The 27,720-nt window shown below is 53.1% G+C and overlaps 1 long non-coding RNA gene across 1 annotated transcript; it reads left to right on the top strand.

The window, feature by feature from the left end:
- The first annotated feature begins 454 nt into the window (after positions 1–454).
- LOC127488763 (uncharacterized) lies at positions 455–22,461 on the top strand. Its single transcript, XR_011382493.1, has 2 exons — positions 455–9,471; positions 11,386–22,461. It is a non-coding gene; the product is annotated as an uncharacterized lncRNA (long non-coding RNA).
- The last annotated feature ends 5,259 nt before the right edge of the window (positions 22,462–27,720 follow it).

Genomic DNA, 27,720 nt, shown 5'->3' with positions numbered 1-27,720 from the left:
GTGATAATACCTTATAAATTTATATCACATATATGGCACTTAGAGATTTGAATTATCTTCCCTCTGTGCATTCAAAGTTTCTAGATGATTTCCCTATTTGAACTTCTCCTTCATACTATGGAGCACTGGCCACCACCACAGGAAAAAATGAAAAAAATCAGGACTGCAGAGTTCAAGGTCAGTCCCTTGGGTTGTCCCACCAAACAGCTCAACAGGAACCCAGAGGGGGCCCGACACAAAGGGGCAGGTGCTCTGGATTGCACCAGTGGTTCCATGGCACCCTTGCCAGAGCCCTGTGCTCTTCACCTGGGCCCTGGGGAAAACACAGGCCCCACTTCTGGTGACTTTTGATAAAGGCGGGGCTGAGGACCCTGACCTCTTGTCACAGCAGAGCCACTAGGGATTGGCTGGCGGGCTTCCGTGACATCACAGTCACTGAGGATGTGCACTTTGGGCTGTGAGGTTACCAGTGGCCAGTAGTGCGTCTACTGCCCAATTGACCAGGTGTTGGCAGCGAAGGCAGAAGGCACATTTGATAGAATCAAATGAATTCTCGATGGAGGTGAGTGGGACTTGCTCTTGGCTTGGGGAAGGTCATGCCCAGGTGGGTGGCACTGGTCTCCCACGCTGGGTTCCATGGGTGAAGTGGCTGTGCCTGTGTGTGAACACCACAGGAACAGAGCCCTTGGCCCTGGGACTCAGAGCGGTTTCAAGGAAGGGCTGGAGCAGTGTGCTGGAGGGGTCTGGTCTGTGTGCTGAGGTTTCCTGCTGTGGGCAGGAAGGGCCCTAGCACGCAGGCTCACCTTGCACTCCCTAAGCACCACTGTCAGAGGTGATCTCTGCAGCTGTGTAGCCACAGCTCTCAGCCATGCACGCAGGCCCATGGCTCACTTGAAACGCAGGGGCAGCTCCAGAGTGCCCTGTAAGAAGTGGCGGCTGGCCGGCACCACGGCTCACTAGGCTAATCCTCCACCTAGCGGCGCTGGCACACCAGGTTCTAGTCCCGGTCAGGGCGCCAGATTCTGTCCCGGTTGCCCCTCTTCCAGGCCAGCTCTCTGCTATGGCCAGGGAGTGCTGTGGAGGATGGCCCAAGTGTTTGGGCCCTGCACCCCATGGGAGACCAGGAGAAGCAACTGGCTCCTGCCTCTTCGGATCAGCACGGTGTGCTGGCCACAGCGCGCCAGCCGTGGTGGCCATTGGAGAGTGAACCAACAGCAAAAGGTCTGTCTCTCTCTCTCACTGTCCACTCTGCCTGTCAAAAAAAAAAAAAAAAAAAGAGGAAGAAGAAGAAGTGGCAGCTAATTCGCACACTCAGTGTTTCCCAGCACCTGCCTAGCCCCATGTCCCAGGACTCAGATGAGGCCCTGCGATGTCTCTTGAGGTTGATTGGAGGGGACAACAGAGGTTGGCAGTGCTGGGGTGGTGCCCGTGGTAGGACAGGAAGCTTCACACCTGGGAGTCTCAGTTCAGGTCTTTGCAGGGGCAGCCTGGGAGTGTGGGGAAAGGTCTATGTGGGGCTCCCTATGCCATCTTGTGTTCAAATAAAGAGGACTTCACAGTGGTGCTATAATAAAATTGCAGAAGAAGAAGGGAGGGGCAGGGGGTGCAGATTGCCTGGGATTTGGGAACATTACAGCAGGTGGCAGAGAGCCCTGACCCCATGGTTCTGGGGCAGTACTGCCAGAGTCCTGCCCTTTTCACCTGGGCCCTGTGGAGAACACAGGCCCCACTTCTGGTGACCTTTAATGAAGCCAGGGCTGAGGACCCTGACCCCTACCACAGCAGAGCCACTTGGGATTGGCAGGCAGGCTTCTGTGATGTCACAATCACTAAGGATGCACACTCTGGGCTGTGAGGCGACCAGTGGCCAGTAGTGTGTCTACTGCCCAACTGACCAGGTGTTGGTAGCGTAGGCAAGAGACACATTTGACAGAATCGAATGGATTTTCGACAGAGTTGAGTGGGACTTGCTCTCTGCATGAGCTGTGGTGTGGGGAAGGTCATGCCCAGGTGGGTGGCACTTGTCTCCCACGCCAGGTTCCATGAATGATGTGCCTAAGCTCTCAGTGGGCCCCTGTGTGCAGAATGTGTATACAGTCATCTCATTCCTCCCTCTCTGCTGGGCATCAGTGTCAAATGGGCCTTGGTGTGAGTATGTGTCTGGACACGGGTTCAAGACTAGATGTTGGGTCAGCTGGTATCAGGTGGGGCAGGGAGGCTGGCTCTGAGAGCCCCAGAGATGCAGGAGCTGGGAGCATCCAGGGAGACCCTTAGACTTGGTCTCCCTGGAGGGCACATGGGTGCCAGGCTTGGGGAGGATCATCCTTTCCAAGGGCAGGAGAGGCAAGGTGGGGGCTGTCCTTCCCCAACTATTCTTAGTTCCTGTGCTCTGGATGAGTCATCCTCCTGGGATGCAGCTATCAGGTGCCCGCTCTCTCTGCTTGTGCCCCACGTGCTCTCTCTGCGTGCGGCGGCTTCCGCGAATCATGGCCTAGCTCATGTTTCCGCTACCGGTTTAGTTTTCAGTCTAAGTTCCCCAGGCTAACCTGAAGAATTCCAACCTAGCTTATGTCTCCACTTTTCGGTTTGGCTTCCCATCTTTTGCTCCCGGGGCTAATGTGACGAACGCCAACCTAGCTTACGTCTCCACTTCCGGTTTGGTTTCCCGTCTTTTGCTCCCCGGGCTGACTTGACGAATCCCAACCTAGCTTACATCTCCGCTTCGGCCTACACCCACGGCTTCATTTTCCCTAGCTTATATTTTTCTCTACCCGGTATATTTCCTAACTTTCTTCCAACAATATTTCTCATTTGTCCTGGCTTCTCCCCACAGTCCATATCCGAGTCTGTTTCTTCTAACTTTCACTTTCACTTTCAATCCTAACTTCTTCTGGCACTTTTTCCGTCCGGCTTTTCCCTAGGCTCTTTCCTAGTCTCTCTCTCCAGTATTTTCCCGCTTCTTCCCGCTTCTTCCCTCCTAGGTTTCATATCCGAGTCACGGCACCATTATCCCTCCTAGGCTTCATATCCGAGTCACGGCACCATTATGTCACTCCCCCAATCACGGAGGAATGACACCGGACCCTGCGCTGTTCTTTTGTCTGCTAGGCCCTTCCCGGGTTTGCTGCTGTTCCTTCCCGGGTTGGCTACTGACCCCTCCACCTCTGTGGAGGTGCATGTTGTCTCTCTCCTCCTTTATAGTCCTCTTCCACCAATCCCAACTCTGTTGCCCACACACCGAGCACGCTGCTCTCCTCCAATCAGGAGCAGGATCAGCTCCTGCAGCTTATCAAACTGATGAGGCAGCTGTGTAGAGGTTGTTTGGTCTCTCTCTCTCAGCGCCATATTGTGGGAGAGCAGATGCATAGAATAAGTCTTAATTCCAGTAACTTAGTCTAGTCTCAGTTGCTCCCCACAGCCATCAACATTCCAGAGCTGTGTCCATGGGGTTGGGGCACAAGCCTAGCAGCTGGCAGTTGTCCAGGAGGTGCCTAGGTCTAGGGGCCAGGCTCAAGGCTTATGAAGACCTAGTCTGAAGGATGGCCAGGGATGTGGTCTCTCTGGCTCTGAACCTGCTTGTGGGCTCCTGCAGTACAGACTGCAGGGAGGCTGCAGCTGAGGGCCCTGCCCCCGGGTCTGTGCTGGGATATTGGGGCCTGGGGGCAGGAATCAGACTTGGAGGCTGTTCCCACAAATGTCAGGGAGAGAGGCCCCATGGTTGGAGGGTGGACTCTGGTGACCTAGAGGGATGGAGCCATCTCAGGCCATCTCTGGCATGACTCAGCAGCCCACCTTAGCATGGGGATAGGGGTCTTCTGCCTCCATGTTGTGCCAGAACCTGGAGAAAAAGCAAGAGCCAAGTGATGGAGAGATGGCCACAGTCTGGGCTGACAGAGGAGGGGTGAGGTGGGGTTCATGCACCTCAGGTGGCCAGTACACAATGGGGTAGGGTATGTGGTGGGGGACCCTGAGGAGTGTGGTGGTCCCAAGTGCCTCGAGCCCCAGGTGCACATTCACAACACTGAGCATCTCTCAGGCAGGCCACCTGGACTCAGTCAGTTCCAAGGTGACATCCTGGGAGAGCTGATGTGGGGATATAACTGCCTCACCCCTGGGCAGCCTGGCCCTGCTCAGGACAGCAACCCCCCAGCTGCTGTGGGGGGGTGCTGCCACACACCCAGAAAGGTGGACCTCTGACAGGCCTGGAGCCCCCCACTGGCAGCAAGGGCCCCTGCCTGGCCTTGGGCTCCCTTTGCTCATGGTCACCAGCCCCTCCCTTCCTGTCTCAGTCCCCTGGGATGAGAGGATGAAGCTGGTCCTTCCCTGGCCCACTAGGGAGGTAGAGGTGCCTGTTGTGGTCCGGTCCTCACCTCTCCACCTCCCTTGCTTTCCAGTGAGCAGAAATTGCTCCAAGACAGCACCCTAGGGGCAAAGGTAAGGACAAGTCCTTGGCCATGGGCCAGTCATCTGGAAGCAGAGCTGGGTGGAGGGGACACATGGGGCTCAGCAGTGATTAGTGGGAATACCATAAGGTCCTGCGATGAGGTACTTACATGGCACCTGCTGACATCTTAACACACTCACCTGTCCCAGAACTGAGCTGCAGCTGACTCATTGGCATGGTTGGGAGTGACATGGCTGGAGCTCAGGGGCTCTGTCTTTACAACGGGGCAGCTCAGGTCAGAGGCCAGGCCACTGACACTCTCCCAGACAGAAGATCTGGGTCTCATGGTCTGTGCCTTTTCTGGCTCCTTCCATTTGAGCACCCACAGAGCTCCTGAGCTGCATCCGAGGGCCATTCTCAGAGCCTGAAGCTGGGCTCAGGTCATCCTGTCTCATTTTCCAGCATAAACAGGAGATGCACAGAATCCAGAAATGGATAAAAATGATGAAGAACCACAGCAAATACCGCGGCAGTGAGTGCCCCTCAGGAACACTGAGAGCTAAGTTGGGGTTTGAACAGTGCCCATTCCTGTGCCAGGCACTGCCTGCCTCTCAGATGCCCAGGGGCAACTGTCCAACCCCTAGCGACATAGGTCATCTGCACCCCTTCCCCATACACACAGGACACTGCCCTGGTAGAAAATCTGAAGTCACTGCTGAAGACAATCCTGGATGCAGGGCAGGTGTGATTCCAGGTGCCCTGTAGGGGGCAGTCAGTGCACAGCAGATCCAGGGCCCCTGAGCCCTTGGCCCTCCAGTCACTGTGGGTCATAAGGCCCCCATCTGGGCAGATCCTCCCCTGGCTTCTCCCTCCTGCTGTCTCACCCTATGCTCCCTCCCTGAGTGGCCATGTTCACCACTCACCAGAGCCTCCTCTCTCCTATAGTTTCAGTGGAGAATTTACAAAGGCATCCCTGCCCAGGTGCATGGGAAGGGGTGGGCCATGATGCTGGAGGTGGACAAAAAGAAGGCCCAGAATCCAGGCAAATACGCGGTATGGCTCTGCACTCAGCCCAAGGGAGCCTGAGCTGCTCGGGCCTGGTCAGGAGCCTGAGTCTCCATGGTGGACCGTCCCTCACTGAGCCCTTGGGAGCCTCCTCCCCATCCTGCCTTCCTCTCCCTAGATCCTAGTCAGTGCCTCCTCCACATCTCCTCAGACCCAGCTGGGACTGGGCAGGTGTGTTTTGTGCCAGAGGCTTTAACCTGCTCTCTGCTGAGCTCACTTAGGCAGCTTGGGATAAGGCCAGAACAGAGGAATTGCTGGTCCATGAATAGCGGGGTCTCCCAGTGTGAGATCACAATGGTGTGAGGTCGGGAGCCCCACAGGTTCTGTGCTAACAGGGCTTGCCCTTCACTGGCCCTGCCTTCACATGGACTTGCAGCCCCTAGCATTGCCCTTGCCTGCAGTGGCTGGTCCAATGGTTAGACAGCTCTCAATGCTTCTGGGAAAGGAGGGAGCAAGGACTGGTGTGAGCAGAGGGCTGTCAACTGCAGCTGGCTCTCATGTCCCTGGATGCCATCAGGGAGAAGGGCCCAGCTGTGTGGCCCACCCTGCCTCTCCTAAGTCTGCAGTTTGGGGCTGCCCTGGGAGCTGGGCCTGAAACAGTCATTGCCCAGACTCAGCTCCAAGCAAAGGGCGGCTTCCAACATCTAGATGGAGATGGGCCCCTCCAGCAGGGGGCAGCATGGAGGTGTGGTCAGGCTGTGGCTGACTCCTGGAGGGCCTGAGACACCAGTGAGGAGGATTGGAAGCCTGGCTGGGGTCAGACCGAGTCTGTGCTGAGAGCTGAGGGCAGGCAGGGGTAGTGCACAGGGACCTTTCAGAGCCCCTGGCTGATGCTGACCATCAGGGTCTCAGTGCCCCCCCCAGCAGGGATGCTGGCCACGGGGGTGACGTGGATGCTGAGGCAAGTAGGGAGCCCATGACCCTCCTTCAACGTGGGACCCAGAAAGGAATGAGCTCCCTGCAGGGAACCCTCCCTGTCAGCCAGAAGAGCTGACATGGACTTGAGGTCCTTGTGTGGCAATGGGGCTTTTGCAGTTCTTGATGTTGTCCCCCTCCTTGTCCCTGCTCTGCAGGAGATGAAAGAGCAGGACAGACTGGGTGCAAGTCACTTCCATCACATCGACTCCGCCATCACATGGACTTTCAGAAACCACCTGATCTTCCAGGAACGTTACAGAATGAAGTGAGGCCTCTGGGCTGGGAAGGACCCAGGGTGGGAGGAGCAAGGGTCCTGGGGCACATGGGGTCCCTAGGGAAGACTTGGGTGCAAACCTAAAATAGTTCATTTAGCACAGAAAACAAAATTGCCTTTTAGATATTACATAAACTTTTTTATATTATATAAACTCCCAAAGACACTGTAGAGAGAATGAAATGAAAAGAAACACAAGGGGAGACAATATTAGCAATCTACCTAATAAAGGTATTATTTCCAGAATATTCAAGGAGCCCTTCACCTCAGTAACAAGGAAGCAGAGGACAGCTGCCCAGTACCCCAGGGACACAGACTCAGGAGGGCCCCTTCATAACGGCACACACAATTCACCTCCTCAACGATGAACACATGCTTAGCACCTAAACCACAATGGGGCACCAGCGCACAGTTGTGAGAATGGGGGAACTAAAACCACTGAGAGGTCGGTGCCATGGCTCAATAGGCTAATCCACCTAGCGTCGCTGGCATACCGGGTTCTAGTCCCGGTCGGGGCTCCGGATTCTGTCCCGGTTGCCCCTCTTCCAGGCCAGCTCTCTGCTGTGGCCCAGGAGTGCACTGGAGGATGGCCCAAGTACTTGGGCCCTGCACCCCATGGGAGACCAGGAGAAGCACCTGGCTCCTGCCTTCAGATCAGCGCAGTGCACCGGCCGCAGTGTGCCAGCCTTGGCGGCTATTGGAGGGTGAACCAACAGCAAAAGGAAGACCTTTCTCTCTGTCTCTCTCTCACTATCCACTCTGCCTGTGAAAAAAAGAAAAAAAAAAAAACACTGAGGACGCTGGGTGCTGGGGACAATGTGAGGTGAGTGCCACTCCAGTTCATTGCCAGGAACAGAGAACAGAAGCCCAGGCCCTTGGCAGCACCCAGGGCTGTTTCTCATAATGAGAAACACACACCTTCCACATGAACCCCCAGCACACACGCACATGTACACAACCACTAGAACAGCTGAGTGCACAGAAAACACACAAGATTCACGGTTGTGTTCACAGTCATGGGACACAGGAATAGCCTGCATGATGCTCAGTGGGGAAACAGATAAGCAACCCGTGTCACAGCTGAATCCTAGAACGGGATTCAGTGAGAGGCAGGACGAGGCTCAGCCCTGGGCTCACCTGGATGCATCTCAGGTGCATTCTGCTAAGAGAGGAAGCATCCCTCAAAGGCTACACATGCTATGATCCACTCAGGACATCTGCAAGAGGCCAAACCCTGGGACACACAACAGGGCAGTGGTGGCCATGGGCTGGGGGAGGTGGAGAGTTTGGCCACAGAGAGCTCATGGGGAATACATAGGCGACAGGAGTTGCTCCCTACCAGGCTGAACGTGCATGGGAGGCTGATTCTCCATGGCTTAGATCCATGGGACTGCACCTCCCACAGTGGAACGCTCACCTGTGCAATGAACACCCACCTGGGGAAATGAAACTGCACCTGACTGCACCCTGAGAGGTGTGTGTGTCCCTGCAGGCAGCGCTCACCCACACAGTGGACAACACGCAGGTGCCCTGATGACATCACTGCTCATGAGCAGAGTGTCACAGGCTCTGTGTGTGGCTGTCAGGCTCTGTTAGGCAGAGCCACACTGAGAGCCTCGGCAGCACAGGACGCACAGCCTCTGTCCTCTCTCTTCCAGTCAATGCACCTTATTCCAAGTGCTCATGGAATATTCCGTATACAATCCCGTGAGTATTCTGGGATCATATCGCAGGTGCTATCCCGGCAGTCCCTGCAGGGCACCCCTGGTCACAGAGATCCCAGCCTGGGTTGAGGAGGCCTCTCTCATTCACAACTCCAAGACAGAGGAGTAGGGGCCAAGCTCCAGGCCTCCTTGGACCCAACCTCAAGTTCTGGGAGGAGAAAGGCAGCCTTCTCCTGGGCTGGCCTCCAGACCCCAGGAGTTTGGCGGTGTTGGGTTGCCCCTCCCAGGACTAGCATTCCACATGGGGGTGGGGGGTGAAGGCAGGGCAGATAAGGTGTATGACTTTGCTCATCAAAGTTGAGTCTGGGTCCCACTGATGCCATTATACCCACCAGACATGTGGTTGGACCCATGGGCCTGAATCCCACTCCACACAGCACCACTGCCACAACCACCCACTCAGACCTTTCCCATGAGTGGAGCAGGTGCAGGGCTCCATGGGTGACCCAGCAAGGCCTGGACATCCCCATGCCCCTGACCTGCCACTGGCCAACCCTGCCTGGTGCCCTGGTTCCCAGGGGGCCTGGCACTCAGGAAGCCCAGGCCTACACCCATGACAGAGGCACACCTCCTGTTCTGGTCCTGGTAGCACTTCCTGGCTTACTTCTTCCTCAAGTGAGAAAGGGCCACCAGGTCACCTGCAGAGCTCAGGGGTCCAGAGCTTCCATGGGCATGGATCTGGATTCCCACAGCAACCTGGCCCATCCTGACATCTTGGGGGTAACAGGTGTCCATACTTCAGGTCTCCCCCCCTGTGCTGCCTAAGCTCAGGCCCTGCAGGATTCCCTCAAGGAACTTGGAGAACTTCTATAGGCTCCAATTCTTGGGCTGCTGACACCAAATGGCAGGATTCAGGCACAGGGGCTCCCTCCCCAATCTTCCTAGACCCTTCAGTGGGTGACCCTGATCTCCCTGAGAGGTGGGCCATCCCAGGATATCATTCTTGCCAGGGGAGGTCTCCTAAAGGTTTTCTGGGATCTTGCAGGAGGTGGGCTACAGCCAGGGCCTGAGCCATGTTCTGGCACTCTTACTCATGTTCATGCCTGAGGAAGACTTTTTCTGGGCCCTGGTCCAGCTCATGGAAAACAGCAAGCACACGATGCATGGTAGGTGGATGGTGTGTGGGGCCCAGTGCATGCAAGTCCATGCAAGGCCCTCAATGGCTCCTGAATGTGCAGGACAATGTCCCTGTGGGGGGGGGCTCCCTAGAAGCCAGGGCTGGCAGAGGAATCCTAGACTGAGCCAGCCCCCTTCTTTTACCACCTTCCAAAGGCTCTGCAGCTTCACCATGGCCATCCTGGGTGTGGGAACCTTGAGAACAACTCAGGTTGTTTCTGGCTCTTCTGCCTCACACATCTCTACACAGCCTCTCAAGCACAGAGCCACACCCAGGGAACTTGCAGAAGCAGCATCCCCTGTAGGGTCACCCCCTCATCACCCCTGAATCTTGGAATGGTCAGGAGACACCCAGTTTGACAGCACTCACCTCAGCAGTATCCAGGGGGCAGCCTGGCCTGGGCTGCACACAGTCACCCACCTGCACCCACCTCCCAAGCAGGTCCTCTGCCCTGGCCACATTCATTCCCACCTGCCCCTGGTCGAGCCTCCCCTGACCCTCAGTGCTCAGAAACACCCCACCCCAGCCTTTGGCTCTCCAGCCTTCCCAGGAGGAGGCTCTACCGTGGGGGTGTGGCTGATACTACTCAGGTTTCTACAAACCAAACACCCCAAAACTGGAGCGATTCCAGCAACACCTACATGTGGGCAGGGCTAGAGGGAGGTGGGTCTTGTGGGAGACCCTGCACAGTGAAGGCCAAAGCCAGCCAACACTGGGTCCCTTTCAGCCATCTAAGGACCCCTGGACTGCCCAAGTGCCCCGAGCCCAGTTATGGGGGCTGAGTGCACTCCTGTGAGCAGGGTGGGCACAGAGGCAGGTGCTGGGGGCCCCCATGGCAGAACCCAAGTGCAGCTGAGTGTGAGCTCCGCAGTCCTAGCCCAGCATAAGTCAGTGGAACCCGGAGCATTGCTGGCCTGTGGGCTTGTCCCCTGCTGCTGCTGCCATCAATGACCTGAGCGCTTGGGACCCCGTGCAGAGCAGAGATGGATTTGTCCCAGCTCTACAGGCTGGCAGTGGGGGCCCAGGTGCAAAGCTGTTCAGGCACTGGGGTGGCCCCACTGTGCTTCTAGGTGCTGCCTCCCCTCGGTGCTCATGGGACAGAAGCAGCGACAGCCTAGTCTCACCAGGAAAGGGACAGTGGTCCAGGGTCAGAGGACACAGGGCACCCTGCCACCTCTTTAGAAACCACCTTCCCTGTCCCCGAGGGCCTGAACCAGATTCCATGTCTGCCCCACAGCCCCAGCTCTCACTCCCATCATCTTAGGCTCAGTTCCTTTCCAGCCATTTAGGAGGAATTTAGATGCAGGTAACTCAGCCAATGCACTACTAGGACCCAGGAGGTCAGGTGGGGTAGGTGGCAGGGTCCTGAGTTGGTGCCTTGGTCCCCAGAGATGAGAGAGTGAGGTGGGGTGGGCAAGGCCAACAACCCGTGTGGCTGTATAGAAGGAGCTGGAGCTGTCCCAGGGCTCCCCTGGCCCAGGCTGCACACACCCTCCCCTCTGGGGCCAGCAGCCTGGAAGAGTCCTCAGCATCACCCGTGGACCTGGGTGTGTTATTTAAAGCCTTGTGCCTCAGTTCCCTCAAGTGGAAGTGTTACTAACCAGACCAAATACACATGGTTATGAGAAGAAGTCAACAGTTGTTTCTAGAGACCAGTACTGTGTGGTATATCAGGTAAAGCCATTGGCTGCAACATCAGCATCCCATATGGGCTCCGGTTCAAGTCCCAGCTGCTCCACTTCCCATCCAGCTCTCTACTATGGTCTGGGAAAGCAGTAGAAGGTGGTCCAAGTGCTTTGGGTCCCTGCACCCACATGGCAGACCTAGAATCAGCCCAGGATCAGCCCAGGTCTGGCTGTTGGGGCATCTGTTAATTCTGATTTCCACAAATTTTTTTGAATAGCTTTGAATATAAAAGGAGAGGTATTATGAAGAACTGGTTCCCAAGAAACATGAGGCTAAGAATTCCCTCCATCTGCAGTCTGCATGCTGAAGTCACAGGAAAGCCAGCTGTTGTAACTGAATCTGAGTCCAAGGCCTGTGAAGCACAGCAGCCAGTGGTGTTAATTCCAGGCCAAGGGCAGGAGAAAGAGAGGTTAGATGTCCCAACTCAACAATGAGGCAGAAGAAAGGGGGCAAAGTCCTTTCTCAGTGTTTTGCTCTGTTTGGGCCATCAATGGGTTAGGAGATGCCCACTCACCCTGGGGAGAGGTTCTACATCACTGAGCCCCTTGACTCACACAAACTCATCCAGAAACACTCTCGTAACACACCTACACATTGCAGTTTGTTTTATTTTGTTTTTGTTTTAAGATTTATTTGTTTATTTGAAAGGCAGAGTTACACAGAGAGGAAGAGACAGAGAGACAGAGATCTTCCATTCACTGGTTCACTCCCCAAATGGCTGCACCATCCAGGCCTGGGCCAAGCTGAAGCCAGGAGCCAGGAGCTTCTTCCAGGTCACCCACGTGGGTGGCAAGGCCCCAAGTACTTGGGCCATCTTCTGCCACTTTTCCAGGCCATCAGCAGGGAGCTGGATCAGGAGTAGAAGAAATGCACATTGGCACTCACATGGGATGTCAGCATAGCAGGCGGTGGCCTCATGCACTATACCACAACACCAGCCCCTAGACATCATGTTTATCGGGGTACCCCATGTCCCAGTCAGAGCTCCTCAGCAAAGATGTTACTATTGGAACACACCCCCAGGTTGCAATCCCAGCATGACTCAGGAAGAGAGTAATTAGTTTCTTCTAATCACAAACACTTTGTAATCAAACTGTATATAAATATAACTATATGTAGAAAAAAATGGAAGAAAAATTCTATAAAATGTTAGGCTTTCAGTATTAGGCATTTTTTATTTTTCTTATTAAGGTTACCAAAAATACCCACTATGCTATATGTATTAAAATTTAAGGGGCCAGAGCTGTGGCTCAGTGGGTTAACACCCTGGCCTAAAGTGCTGGCATCCCATATGAGTGCCGGTTCTAGTCTCACTGCTCCACTTCAAATCCAGCTCTCTACTATGGCCTGGGAAAGCAGTAGAAAATGGCCCAAGTCCTTGGGCCCCTGCACCCATGTGGGAGGCCCAGAAGAGGCTCCTGACTCCTGGCTTCAGGTCGGCACAGCTCTGGCCATTGTGGCCAATTGGGGAGTGAACCATTGAATGGAAGACCTCTCTCTCTCTCTCTGCATCTCCTCTCTCTGCATAACTCTGAATTTCAAATAAATAAGTCTTTAAAAATATATATATATATAATTTAAAATATACATAATCTACACTTAAGCACTTCCAATTCAATAAATCTAAATGTTTAAAAATTAGTTAATACAAAGTTATTGATTCCAGCATGGTTTATAATAATGAAAAATAACCTAAAATGACTATCAGTAGTAGACTAGTTAAATAAATCATAGTATATTAGAATGTGTTACAGACATTAAAAAGAATGCAACATAGCTTTTTTTTGTGCTAACACATGGAAAGTGCTGTAATTTACATTGATATAAAAAGTTTCAAAATCATGTACGTAATATTCTACCCTTTTAAAATTTTAAAAAACCATGTGTGTACATTACAATTGTGTTCACATGTGTGTTGTGGCTTATATGTATGTACAACACTCTGGAGTATACTTTAACAAACAGGCAAATACTCTGACCGCAGGGCACCCTGACCCAGCAGAAGGGCAGGAAGCAGTCTTAACCATCACCATATATCATGCTGTTCATTTTGAATGTTGTGCCTTAAGCTGACAGTACCTATATAACAATAAGTATTTTGTAAAAGACATATGTGTCGCTCCCCCTCTTCATGGAGGAGCGACACTGAACCCTGCCTAGGCTTCATATCTGAGTCACGGCACCATTATGTCGCTCCCCCTCTTCATGGAGGAACGACACAGGACCCTGCGCTGTTCTTTCATCTGCTCGGCCCTCCCCGGGTTTGCTGCTGGTTCTTCCCGGGTTGGCTACTATCCCTTCCACCTCCGTGGAAGGGCAGTTCCCCCTGGCCACATTCCCCACTTCCGCAGGGGAGCGGCACACCGCCGGCCGGCTTTCTCTCGGGGGCTGCACAGGTGTTCCCTCAGATGTTCCCCTTAGATGTTCCTTGGTGCATGCCGTCTCTCTCCTCCTTTATAGTCCTCCTCCGCCAATCCCAACTCGGCTGCCCACACGCCAAGTACGCTGCTCTCCTCCAATCAGTAGCAAGTCCTACAGTTTATTGGTTGAACTGGAGGCAGCTGTGCAGAAGCTGTTTACTTCTCTCCCAGCACCATATTGTGGGAGAGCAGATGCATAGAATAAGTCTTAATTCCAGTAACTCAGTCTAGTCCGGTTTGCTCCCCACAGATCCCCCTTTCTTTTTATTTTTGGCATTGATACACGCCTGTCTTCGGTGCCCCGTGGCACACACTCTGCTCTGCTTGCTAGAGTTGCCACAGGTTCTTACAAGTCCTATCAATCAGGCAAACCGAATCCGGTTCCTCTCTTCGCCATATTGTGAGGAGGTTTTTAGGCGCTGATGCGTGCCTGTGTTCAGTGCCCCGCAGCGCATGCTCTGCTCTGCCTGCAGGGGCTTACAAGCCCTAACAATCAGGCAAACCGAATCCAAGCCTTCTCATTGCTGTATTGTGGGGGAGACTTATTAGTGTTGGTTCGTGCCTATCTTCGGTGACCTGCAGCTCATACTCTGGTCGAGCTGCTTGCTGGTGCTTACCGCCTTAATCAGGCAGACCGAATCCAAGCCTCCTAATTGTTGTATTGTGGGGAGGCCTTACTGATGTTAATTCGGTATTGTGGGGAGGCCTTACTGATGTTAATTCGTGCCTGTCTTCGGTGACCTGCGGCGCATAAGCTGCTAGCCGCCCGCAGGTGCTCATCGCCTCACTTAATCAGGCAGACCGAATCCAAGCTTTCTCATTGCCATGTTGAGGGGAGGCCTTTCTATTTCTCTATTTCTCTATCTCCGGGCATTCCTATTTCTCCCATTTTACTTCTATCTTCCAGCATTCCTATTTCTCTCACTTTGCTTCTAAACTTCTATTTCTCTTATCCCTGCGGCTTCCTGGCGCCTCGCCCTGCCGGCAGGCTCCGCCCCGAGGCTGCTTCTCGGCGCCTCGCCGGCTCTGAGCCGCTTCAGCCCGCGCCTCTCTCATCTGCGCGGTTCGGCTTTGCGTGCACACTCCGCGGTCTCGCACTTAACCCTTTCGCGTCTGAACCACGGCCTCGCGCCAGCCCCGCGTTCCCTATGTACTTGAGCCCCACACACTCTGTCTGCGCGTGGCAGCCTCCGCGAGTCACACAGCGTAGCTTACGTGTCCGCCACTAGCATTCAATCTAAGTTCCCAGGGCTAGCCTGGCGAATTCAACCCAGCTTACGTCTCCGCCCCACGATTTGACTTCCCGTCCTTTGCTCCCCGGGCTAATCAGACGGATCCCAATCTGGCTTACGTTTCAGCTTCTGGTTTCAACTTTTCGCCCCCTATTCCCGGGCTAACTTGAGAATCCCAAAGTGGCTTTCGTTTCCGCCTTGGCCTGCCCCCCGCGGCTTCAATTTCCCTAACATTTTTCTCTACCCAGTATGTTTCCCCAAACTTTCCTCCAACGATATTCCTCCCTCATTTCTCCTGGCCTCTCCCCACAGTCCGTATCCGAGTCTGTTTGTTCTAGCTTTCACTTTCGCTTTCGACCTTAGAGATTTCTCCCAGCTTCCCCCCGTAGTCCGTATCCGAATTTATGCCTAGGCTTTCAATAGCTTCTTCCGGCACCCTTTTCGTCCGGCTTTTCCCTAGGCCGTTTGCTAGTCTCTCTCTCCGGTATTTTCCCTAGGCTATTTGCTAGTCTCTCTCTCCGATATTTTCCCAGTTCTTCCCGTTTCTTCCCTCCTAAGTTTGCTATCCGTTCTAGGTTTCCTATCCGAGTCACGGCACCATTATGTCACTCCCCCTCTTCATGGAGGAGCGACAATATGCAGGACCTAAATAATGAAAATTATATAATTCTACCTCCCTGGTGAAAATCAAAGAAATGATGGGGCAGGTTAAACTGCCACTTGGATGCCCACATCCCACATCAGAATGCCTGGGATCAGGTCCTACCTCAGCTTCTGATCCAGTTTCTCACTAATGTGCACCCTTAGAAGGCAGCAGATGACTGTCTCAAGTACTTGAGTTCCTGCCACCCATGTGGGAGATCCAGAGTTCTTGGCTCTTCTTGACTTTGTCCTAATCCAGCCCTAGCTGTTGCATACATCTGGGGAGGTGAACCAGTAGATAGAAGTTCTCTCTCTCACTCACTCACTCTTGCTTGCTATGTCTTTCAAATAAGTAAAAACAATTTTTAAAAAAACAAAACTATAGAGTCATAAACTATTTGTCCATAGAAATGACAAAGTCCCTTTTTTTGGCGTTTTTATAAGATAAACAGTCTGCGCTCATGTTCACAAAGTGACAGAGATGGGCAGCCTTGTGTGCTGCTGGTGGTAGGTAATCACTCTCAACACTGGCAAAGCAATTAACTCATGGTTCTGGATGAGCAGCCCATTTCTAGAAACCTATCCTAAGGAATTAACTAAAGTCGGGGCAAAGATTTATGTATGAATGTTAAATCCGCATGACTAAATTATGTAGAGCGATTAAAGTAATGTTTTTGAAAAATATATATTATATATTATATATATATAACAAAATGGATATCACGCTTCTGGACTTTTTTCACAGCAGTAATACTTTCTTAAGTTTATTAAGCATATTTTTCAAGATGAAAGCAACACTTGAACACTTGAAATAATGGATATTAGGGGGAACCTCAGGAGATAACATGAAATAAATGAGTAGTATTCAAAGCTATGAGTGCATCTCCATCCTGGTTTCTCATATATATATTTTTTTTGACAGAGTGGACAGTGAGAGAGAGAAAGACAGAGAGAAAGGTCTTCCTTTGCCATTGGTTCACCCTCCAATGGCCGCCGTGGCCGGCGCACTGTGGCTGGCACACCGCACTGATCCAATGGCAGGAGCCAGGAACTTATCCTGGTCTCCCATGGGGTGCAGGGCCCAAGCACTTGGGCCATCCTCCACTGCACTCCCTGGCCACAGCAGAGAGCTGGCCTGGAAGAGGGGCAACTGGGACAGAATCTGGCATCCCAACTGGGACTAGAACCCGGTGTGCCGGCGCCGCAAGGTGGAGGATTAGCCTAGTGAGCTGCGGCGCCGGCCAGTTTCTCATATATTTTAATGCAAGGGTCTTTTTGCTTGTGTCATGGCACCAGGAGATTTTATCCATTCCTTTAGCCTCCCTAGTCCCTTCCAAATGTGCAGCAGGTGGGAATCATAGCAGAGTGAAGAATCATAAGCTTATTCTATTAACAGAGACACTGGAGTGGGCTCTGCCCCTTGTCAAGGCTAATGCTAAAAAGGACACCCGTGGTCCCCGGCACAGCCCTGCCCTCTCAGCACCTTCCAGGACTGCGGGGCTGAGAGCCTGGGAACCACACTTCCAGGACTCCCCTGCCTGCAGGACTTGTATGAGATGCAGCTATTGCAAGATTGCAATGACAGCTGGAAGGTAGAAGCGGGGGAGGAGCTTCGATCCCTTCCCATGGTAGCCAGAGGTGTCAGCAATTGGCAGATACGGGGCTATGCCAGCAGCTTCCGGGGTTCGTCCCAGCTACCACTCATGTACCCACTGCCAGCTGCTGAGACAGTCTCCGATCTCCTGGAGAGCAGCTCTCTGAGCCTGCCCAGAGCCCCTAGAAGTCAGCAGCACCTCCTGAGCCCAGCCTCCTGCCCAGCTCTTCCTCCTAGTTTCCTGAATCCACTCCTTTCTGATTAAAACTCCTGGATGGTTGCTCTGTCCCTAACTCCTGGCTGATGAGCCTTCCAAATCCAGGCCTCTGGTGTCTCACCAGAAAAAGACAAGTGGGATGGGACCAGCATTGCAGCACAGTGGGTTAAGCCTCAGCCTGTGGATGCCAGCATCCCATATGAGCATTGGTCTGAGTCCCAGCTGCTCCATTTCCAATCCAGCTCCCTGCTAATGAACCTGAGAAGGCAGCAAATGTGGCCCAAGTGCTTGGGCCCCTGCTGCCATGTGGGAGACCTGAATGGAGTTCCCATCTCCTGCTTCAGCCTGGCCCAGCTGGCCATTTGGGGAGTGAACCAATGGATGAAAGATCTCTTCCTGTCTCTCCCTCTCTCTCTCTGTCACTCTGCTTTTCATATGAATGAAATAGGTTTTAGAGAGAGAAGGAAGAGGCAAACTCCTCCCTGGAGTCCCAGGAGGGCCAGGCCCAGCCACCAGGCTGGAATCCTGGGGCTCTGAGTGTGGAGTCTAATCAGCTCCAACTTATGAGCCTCCAGTGGTAGCAACACCTTGCTTAGCAATGGTGTTCGTGTCTGGAGTCTAGCTCTTTTTTTTTTTTTTTTTTTTTTTTTTTGACAGGCAGAGTGGACAGTGAGAGAGAGAGACAGAGAGAAAGGTCTTCCTTTGCCGTTGGTTCACCCTCCAATGGCCGCCGTGGCCGGCGCGCTGCGGCCGGCGCACCGCGCTGATCCGATGGCAGGAGCCAGGAGCCAGGTGCTTTTCCTGGTCTCCCATGGGGTGCAGGGCCCAAGCACCTGGGCCATCCTCCACTGCACTCCCTGGCCACAGCAGAGGGCTGGCCTGGAAGAGGGGCAACCGGGACAGAATCCGGCGCCCCGACTGGGACTAGAACCCAGTGTGCCGGCGCCGCTAGGTGGAGGATTAGCCTAGTGAGCCACGGCGCCGGCCTGGAGTATAGCTCTTAATCTGTGTGCTTCAAGGGTGTTCCTCATGGCTGAAATTCAAATGTAAAACATTTATTTTGCTATTTTACAAACACATGAATTATTTAAGCACCATAGGGTCATATCTACAACTAGACCAAAAGACTCCCTTTCATTTCTTCCAGAAGCTTCCTCCCCGCTGTGCCAGGGAGAGAACAGTGCAGCAAAGATGGCTGGGTCATGATGTGACACAAGCACCATCAATGCCACCGTCAGTTCCTCATGAACAGCCATGAGGGGCTTCACCTGTCCCAGAGCTACTGGGCATTGTGCCCTCTGCACCACATGGAGCTTAGAGTAGACTGAGACCCAGGGAGGCTGGCATCTCTGATGAGATGTGTAGTCTCCAGAGCGTGTCTGGACAGGAGACGTACTTTGTTAGTTACAATCCTTCTACTGCCTTCTGCGAAAAGTAGACTCCCAAAGACTCCACTGTTAATGGAGAAGGATATTGCATGTGGGGACCCAGGGTTGCAGAAACCAGATAATTCTGGTTTCTTAAGACCACATAGGACAAAAGGAGATGGAAAAGGATGGAAAGAAGAAAGGCGAGGCCATCCTGGTAAGGGAGGAGGCTTTGAGGGTATTAAGAAGAGGGCCCAGGGGGAGGAGAGAAATGCAGATGCAGATACCCACAAATCAAAGTCCTGTGTTGAGGGTGTAGCCCCATCTGCCTTTCCCCTGAAAGTCTTTATTAAAATCGAGACTCATTGCTAATGAGCAGGCCTTGTGCATTGTAAGCATTGATCAGTGAATGAACAAATGAAGACTGTTGGACAGAGTTGGATTTTCTCTTTGGGGTGTCTGTCCACTTGGAGACTGTCCCACTGTCTTCAGAATGACAGTTTTGAAAACTGTGTAAGTGCCCACACGCTGACATGCTGTAATTCACTTATTCACTGTAATTTGACTGTTCCTTCTGCTTTTCTGTCTGAGGCCATGCCCCCAGGGAACACCTTCGAGCACATGGCCTTTTTCTGCACACATACGGATGAATACCTTTCCCAAGGCACAGGTGTCAGCCTATGTTGACTTAGCCATGGTTGGAGAATCAGAACTAGACAGGGAGCTCTGAGGAGGTAGGTTTGGGCCCTGTTCCAATCAACAGAGCTCACAGCAGCTTGGCAGCTCATGCACTGACCGCTGGTGCATACATTTGCTCAGGCCCACTCTGGCTGCATCTAGTGCTGCATCTTGAAACTATGGAAATGAATCCAAGAAATTTATGATCTGAAGCAGGAGGCACCCCTGTAAACAAGTGGTAAAAAAACCAGTAAGATGAGGGAAAATGCTTGTGAGCATTTAAAAGACACCAGCATCTAGCCCAACCTGGAATGAAGACCACAGATGATATCATATTCATCTGGGTTCCACAGAGAAATGGAGCAAATAGGATACACATGGCTGTGTACACACACACACACACACACACGATACACATAATTAACACACATGACTGCAGAGTCTAAGAAATCCCAAGCCGGGGACCCAGCAGAGGCAGTCGTGTAGTTCCAGTGAGTCCACTGAGAAGACCCAGCTCCAAGCTCAAAGATAGGCAGAGAGAGAGGGAGAGAGAGAAGGAGAGGGAGAGAGAGAGAGAGAGAGAGCAGCCAGCTCTAGAGGAAAGTCATTGACACACCCACTGCCCACCTCTCTGTATCTGAGAACCAGATGAGCTCTACTCAGGAGGCAGGACTCCCCTCTGGAGTGATGCTCACTCCCTGCAGTCAGGTGCATTCCAAAGCTCCTGTTTCAAACCAGATAAAATTCTGAGGGTGCCTGATTTGGGCCATGACCCCCCACCCTGCCCATATCACTGAACAAATAATGAGCCTGCCTTATCTTCTGTTTGCTCTTCAAGGCACTGAGAAGTCACAGAATTAATTCCCTTTACTGAGAAAATTTCAAATCCATTCGTAAATACTGGTTGGGTTCCTAAATGGTCCTTGAGAGCTGATGCACAATTAAAGGCTGTTTAGATTCCACTGAAGCATGAAGCTTCCCAGGCAGGCAAGAGGAATGCAATGGGAGGTGCGTGTTTACAGATCTTATTCGGGTCCTCAAGGCTTCTGGAAGCGTCTGCCAGACCTCGGCTGGCAAATGCCCAAAGCATGAATCAAGAAGCTGCAGGAGGAAGGCAGGCCAGGGGTTGAGGAGTTCCCCCCAGAGTGGGAAGAAAGGAAGTAACAAACAGGTGAGACTGATGAAGGCCCCAGGGAAGCCTCACTCCAGCTCGTCCTTGTCCCCATGGCTTGTTGGGGAGGCCAAAGCCCCAGCGATCTGGGCAGGCTGAGCCCTGCTGCAGTGGGACTCTCAGAGGTCTCGGTGGAGTAAGTCCCTGGGACATCTAGGCTGTCTTCCTGTCCAGTCATCACCGCACAGGAGACCTCCCTGGGCTCCTCAGTGACCTTGACCCTGCTGGTTCACTCCTGCAGGTCCCTCCTCTGTCCTTTCCCTGCCACTTCACTGGGGCTCCTTTGGCAAAACAACCAGGAGGAACCTTTCTCATGCCCAGCTTGGCCTCTTCAGGGGTTCACTAACAACTCACGTCTCTGCCTCTCCACCCACACCCCATCAACAAAAGGCCTGCTTTGTGCAGTGGATCCTTGGGCTGCTGTGAGTGGACACCAGATGGGAGTAGAGGAAGTTAACAGATGCTCGCAGGTGAACAGAGGAAGAGGAGGTGAAGGCTTGCTGTGAGGGTGGAGGGAGTCAACGAGCAGGTGCAGTGAGAGTTCGGTGATGAGTCAAGCCAAGACAGCTGGCCCTCAGGTTGAGAATATCAAACTCTGTATGGTTTTCTCCAGGAGCTGCAGGGAGGGCAAAAAAGGCCAATTTGAAAAGCATCTCCAGAGACCATGCCCCCTCCGTGGGCTTGCAGAAACACAAGCAAAGAATGCAGATTGGGCTGTGCACGACACTGTGCCCCTTTCTCCACAATATTGCTTTGGGGATAAACCTAGGGTAGTTCCATACAAGTTACAAAAATCATCACAGACATCCACTTGGAGGTGTAGGGACTATGTCCTTTCTGCTCTTATTGCCCAGCCATTTCTATGGCCGGGCTGGCTCTGGGCTTGCTGGCCACCTGCTCTCACTCTCCCACATGCAGCTCCGTCCTGCTCCTACACCTCCCATTGGTTCTCTGTCCCAGCCTCTGGTGGAAACATAGGTTCCCACACAATGCTGGCCCCTTTAGAAATTTTTAAAATTTATTTGAGAGGCAAACCATCAGAGACAGACAGACGAGAGCTACTGACTACTAACTGACTCCCCAAATGCCCACAGTGGCCAGGGCTTGACCGAGGCCAGAGCCAGGAGCCTGGAGCTCAGTCCAGGTCTCCCATGTGACTGACAGGGGCCCAACCACTTGAGTCCCCACTGTTGCTTCCCAAGGCGTGGATTGGCAGGAAGCTGGAGGCAGGAGGCAGAGTTGGGAATCAAACCCAGGCTCTCAAAGTGGGACGTGGGCAACTTCACCGCCAAGCCAAACATCAAACTCTAAACTCATCTTTTAATTCCATTTCCCCATGAATGTTTTGAAGTATTCCCAACAGCAAGTTCTTCCCATCCTGTTATCCCCAAGAAAAAACCACGTGTGACCGTGACCCCTCTAGTGAGATCTGTCTTCTCTCCTCACCTAAACTCTGACAGCATGGTGTAAGCCAGTCTGCGAACATGCCTTAGCCTCCCGCACCCACCTACCCTGCCTGCTCTCCACCCGGAGCCCCAGCAGAGGGCTGGATGAACTGCCTCTCCTCTTCCACATGTGGCACTGGGGGCCGGTCTTGGCTTCCTGGCTCCCCACCAGCCTGTGAGCGCCTTGAAGGCAGAGCCATGTCTTGGTCTTCTCTGCAGGCCCTGCCCCTTCCCAGCCCCGGGCCATCACCAGAGCAAATATCAGTGGCGCTGAACTGAACTGACTGGTGGAGTTGGCCGCTGTGCGGCTCGTTCTCAGAACTCTCCCCCCCTGGCCCACATCAAACCTCCCTCCAGCTGCCTCTTCAAAGGCAGAAGCTTCCTTCCAGATGAAAGTCCCCGAGCCACTGTCGCAAGCTCTGTTCCTCTCTCTCTCACCACACGAGTTTCCACTTCCCTCGCACGGGCCCCTAAGTGGGAGTCCTGTTCTGGTTTTAAATAAACTGAAAGTCTCCTGACACCCAAAATCATCTGGAATGACCTTTGTGTGATGGAAAGGACCTCGGTGGGTGTAGGGAGACTCGAGCGACAGCTGACAGCTGCTGCTGCTGTCCTGTTCTGGTCTGGTTTGGGGTGGGGGCCAGGCTGTCTTGCCAGGGCCCCCTCCACATCTACTCAGGGCCATGCCAGAGTGGAGAAGTTCAGTCTCAGGCCCCATCTCTGTCCTGTGTGTCAAGGACATTCTTGGTTTAGGGTTTTCCTCCTTGGGACAAGCAGGTGACACAGTGGCCTGGGTGCCAGAGGCTCATGGGGGAGTGAACCAGGCATATGGAGCAGGATGAGGATGAGCCCAGCACAGAGAGGCTCAGAGGGCCACCAGGGCCTGGGGTTCTGGCTCCCCACTGCCCCCCAGTGCCCCTGACTCTTGGATCCCTCCTAGCCCAGGCTCCCCTCACCCCAACTCCCCCACACCTCACCACCCCTCCACCTGCTCTTCTCAAACAAATGCTTTCACTCTGCTCAGATACAAAGGACCCCAAAGGCAGAAGAGGTGCAGCAATGAGAAGTTGCTGCCTCCCTCAGCCCTCCAGGGCACCCAGTCTCTGTACGGTGAGCCTGGCACACTCAGCTCTCCCCGCAAGGCTGACCTGCACTCTCCCAGACGTGGTCAATCATGGAGACAGATGGAGGCCTGGCTGACTCCGTGCTCTCCCCCAGCCTCTCCCCCTCCTCCCTTCCTTGGAGCTCAGGAAGGGAGGGGCACTTGCTCAGGTTGTGAACAACCAGCAACAGCCAGTCTGTGGCCCTAACAGGAGCAGGACAGACCTGAGTCTCAGAAATTCAATAACTGTTCTGCTCCCAACAACAGAGCATGTGGTCTTTCTATGGGGTGTACAGAACAATTCCCTCCACACTGTTCCAGACCAGAACATCCCCCATGCACAGCCATCACTCCCACCCCCAAGAGGACAGGCTCAGAGGTGCCACACGGGATGGAAAGCATGCACCACACACGGAAACTCACACACACACATACATAGTGCACACAAATCCCTGGGCAATGCAGACTCAGGTCAGCGTCCACACACTGGGGCCACCCCCACCTCCAGCCTCAGACCCACAGATGGTCAGGTCCAGACCCAGGTCACATGATGCCCAGACTTCCACAGGCACACAGAAGCCCCAAGAGGCCTGCAACCCCTGCAGCCACCGGGAGATGTGCTCCATTACCTCCACCCCTCCCCACCCCGGTGCAGAGGCAGTGTGAGGATTCCTAGGAGGGAAGTCCCATGTGGCCCAAGGATGAACTCTGTGGCTCTCAGCAGAGTGGTGGATGGGGAGAAATGGACGCTGAAGGTGGGTGAGCAGAGGATCTGGCACTGCCCTAGAAGAGAGAATCAGAGGCACACCTGCAACAAGGTGGGTTCTGGGTGCATGTTGTAGGTCAGATGGAACCAATGGCTCAGTGGCTGCTTCAAAGCATCCAGAAGGGAAGTGAGCTGGGTGGCTCCTGGGACTGTGTCTGGGGCCTCAGGCATCACTCACTGGGAGGGGTTGCAACAGGGAAGGGGGTGCAGGGTGCCAGAATGGCCCTATTGGTTATGCAAACTGGGGACTCAAATTACCCTGAGCAATAGTTCCTGGGGATACACAGTCTCCAGCCAAGACAGGGGGGCTGCAGCCCATGGCCTGAACCCCAGCAGGCTCTCAGAGTCCCTTCCCAGGCACCTGGCCCTCATAGGAAAACACAGAGGCCAGAGGCCAGAAGAGCAGGGAGCCCCCTGGAGGCCAGAGGAGCTAAGACCCCCTGAGGGTGGCCTCAGCTGTTCCTGCCCCACCCCAGTTCTGCAGACCCCAGCTGTCAGGACTACCGTGAATCAAAATGGTCTCACCCCACAACCCTGGACCTCCCTTCAGAACCAGCCCTTCTGAAGCAGATGTCAGCCTGTTCCTCAGCACTCCCCACCCATCCACCACCTCTGCTTTGGACCAGAGCTAGGTATGACAGCATCCTACCCCTGCAATGGCCTCTACCCTCAAAAGTGCAGTCACTTTACTTGCCTAGTGGCTTCTCAGCAGGGACTGAGCCATTCCCAGAAGCCCCTGGACAGCACAGACACAAACATAGTCTCAGGCAATGCTCTCCTGGGCAGGCGCTTCACTGAGGCTGAAGGGCAGCCTAGCAAAAGCTAAACTGGCAGCAGGCAGCATTTCCAGCATGCAGTCTCTCCCATGAAGGCAGAGAAGGAACTCCTTCCCTCAGCGGCCCAACTTCCGGGAGCCAGGGGCGACTCCAGCAGAAACCACGACCTCATGCGGAGGACATGCTGGAGAAGCCCCCAGGGCCCTGGTGCACTGGATTCTTCCTGGGAGAACCTCATTCCTCTCTGTTCATGTCTCCCAAGCCTCCTCCTGCCCCCAAATCCCCTCCACCAGGAGTGCACATCGTCCCCAGCACATGGGGACTGAAGGGGACAGCGTCCATGGAGCTGCTGGGAACTGCATGTCCGCACCTGTATCCAGGCATCAGTAGGGGGAGCTGCCATGTTCTTGCCTGATCCCTCCTACCTAGACCACTCTGGGCCATTGAGACACTTCCCTGGAACTAGGGTCTTAGAAGCCCATTCACTTTTAGTGGCTGAGATTGCAGGCAGAAAGCTCAGGCACTGTCCATGTCCATCGTGGAGAACAGAGCCAAAGAAAGGAACACGGGGAGCTGGTGCCCAGGGAAGAACAGGAACCAGAGGTGGGCCCAAGGGTTCCTGAGGCCACTACAGCCAAGCCTCTCCAGGGATCCTTCCAATACAGCCCTGTCTTGCATAAGCAGGCTCCAACCTGGTTCTTCCCTCAAAACCCAGAGGATGTGGGTGCATAGGGCAGGGGGCAGGGGTGAAACAAAGCTGAGGTCAAGCGTGTGAAGCTCTCAAATGCCGCCCAGAGCTCAGCCACTCCCCCCACCAAGGCGTCAGTCAGTGTTGCTGAGCCAACCACCCATACATGTGGCATTGCAGGAGATGGACAGCAGAAGCAGGTGCGGCCAGGGACATGGGCCACAAGGTCAGTAGAGCTGGCTGGGACAGCTGCCTGGGGTACAGGGAAGAGGGAACAGAGAGTCAGGCAGGGGGTGGAGAATTAACAAGGGAAGAGATTAGAGCATTTTAAGGAAAACCTCATTTTCAACCATGCTCCCCGAGAAAAGGGGGCTGGTGGATCAATGGAGGTGACATTGGCAGTGCAGACTGAGGCTGGTGACTCGGGAGCTCTGACCAGACAGCACTGTCTCTGCAGGAAAAACCAAGACGGAACTGGAAAGATCAGTGCTGACTCCGCATTTGTCTCCACCATGAGATGCCGTGTCCAATATTGCCATGATAATTCAGCTGATGGAAATAAAATGATTCCATCTCTTGACAACAGGTTTATGACTCTTCTATTTTAAAAACAAGAAAAATGTGATTTTTTTTCCTTACCAGCCACAATAACTTAAATGAGTAACATTCTTTTCAGTGCATATATGTATCGTGTTTTTCTCTTTTTGAATAGCTGATACATATATATGACTGTCTTAGAAAACAGAGCATAGAGGGGCGGGTGGTAAACAGTGAATCTTCCCCTCCCCCACTATGCATTTAAAGCATTGATACTGGGGTTGGCATCCGGCACCATGGCTAGGACGCCACTTGGGATACCTGCATCCCAGATCAAAACATCTGGGTCTGAGTCCCAGCTCCATTCTCAATTCTAGCTTCTTGGAAGGCAGCAGGCAATGGCTCCACTAGTTGGGAGACCTGGCTTGAGTTCTGGGATCTTGGTTTTCAGCTAGGACCATCCCTGGGTGCTATGGGCATTGAGGATAGGATAAGATTGATCTCTCTCTCCCTCCCTCTGCATTTCAGTAAAATTTAAAATAAAAAAGTGGGGTCTACATGGCATAGCAGTTTAAGCCACCACCTGTGAGCTAGCAGATAAATCTCTCTATCCCTAACTCTGCCTTTCAAATAAATAAATATATCTTTTAAAAAAAAGTGAAAATAAAAATTTGAAGCCACAGTCTCCAGTTTCTTGCTGCTCCCTCCAGAGGTGGCTGTAGATGCACAGTGACCTGGTTGTGCAGCCCTCCTTCTGTGTACACTGCACCACTCCTTGCTTTTCCACTTAATATGGCATGAGAGTGTTTTCTCTCTGTGTGGGTAGACTGCCTCTCATTTTTAAATGATTCCATGGGGGCCAGCACTGTGGCTCAGTAAGCTAAGCTTCCACCTGCGGAGCTGGCATCTCATATGGTTCAAGTGCTGACTACTCCACTTCTGATCCAGCTCTCTGCTATGGCCTGGGAAAGCAGTAGAAGATGGCCCAAGACCTTGGGCCCTTGCACCCACATGGGAGACTGGGAAGAAGCTCCTGGTTCCTGGCTTTGGATCAGCACAGTTCCAACTGTTTCGACCATGCAGTGAACCAACAGATGGAAGACCTTTCTTTCTCTGTCTCTCCCTCTCTATAACTCTGCCTCCAAATAAGTAAATCTTTAAAAAATAAAAGAAGTGACTCTGGTATGTCTGTGTATTATTTTCTTTACTGTATTTTATTGATAAGATCCCAATGGATGAACTTTTACATAGCTTGCATTCTTTTACTAGAGTAATCAGAGCTGTAGTAAATGATGTTATGCTTTTCATGGGGATACGCCTAGGACAAATTCCCATAAAGGAAACTTCCAAGGTAGAGTGAATGGAGCAGGCTTTGGGCACAGTACTTATGTCACCACTTGGGAAACACACATCCCCTAGCAAAGTGCCTGGTTCAAGTCCTGGCTGCTCTACTTCAGATCCAGCTCCCTGTTAACGTGCCTGAGAAAGCAATGGAAGATAGCCCAAATCCTTGGGCTCTTTCCACCCGCATAGGAAACCAAAATGGAGTTCTGGGCCCCTGCTGTTTACAGCTGTTTGGAGCATGAAACAGCAGTTAGAACATCTCTATCTCTTCCTCTCTGTCATTCTGCCTTTCAAATAAATAATGTTTTACAAAAAGCGTTCGCATGCTGGAAGTTCCTCTCCAGTGGGATTGCACTGCCAGGCAGTAGAAATTTCATGCTATGGGAGTCCAGGTGCAAGGTCATCACATCACTGGGGGCCTCACCTGTGGAAGTGAGGAATGTAGTTCTGGTGGCACCTGGTTAGTTCCCCAGAGAGTGACTTGTTATGGAGAGCAAGCCAGGGCCTTGAATCCCTCAGTCTTCCCAGCTGGCCTGGTCTCTCTTCTGCACCTGCTGCCACCACTCTGATGCC

Source organism: Oryctolagus cuniculus, chromosome 15 (assembly GCF_964237555.1).
Source record: "Oryctolagus cuniculus chromosome 15, mOryCun1.1, whole genome shotgun sequence".
Classification (NCBI taxonomy): domain Eukaryota; kingdom Metazoa; phylum Chordata; class Mammalia; order Lagomorpha; family Leporidae; genus Oryctolagus; species Oryctolagus cuniculus.
This window is presented reverse-complemented; position numbering and strand designations above follow the sequence as displayed.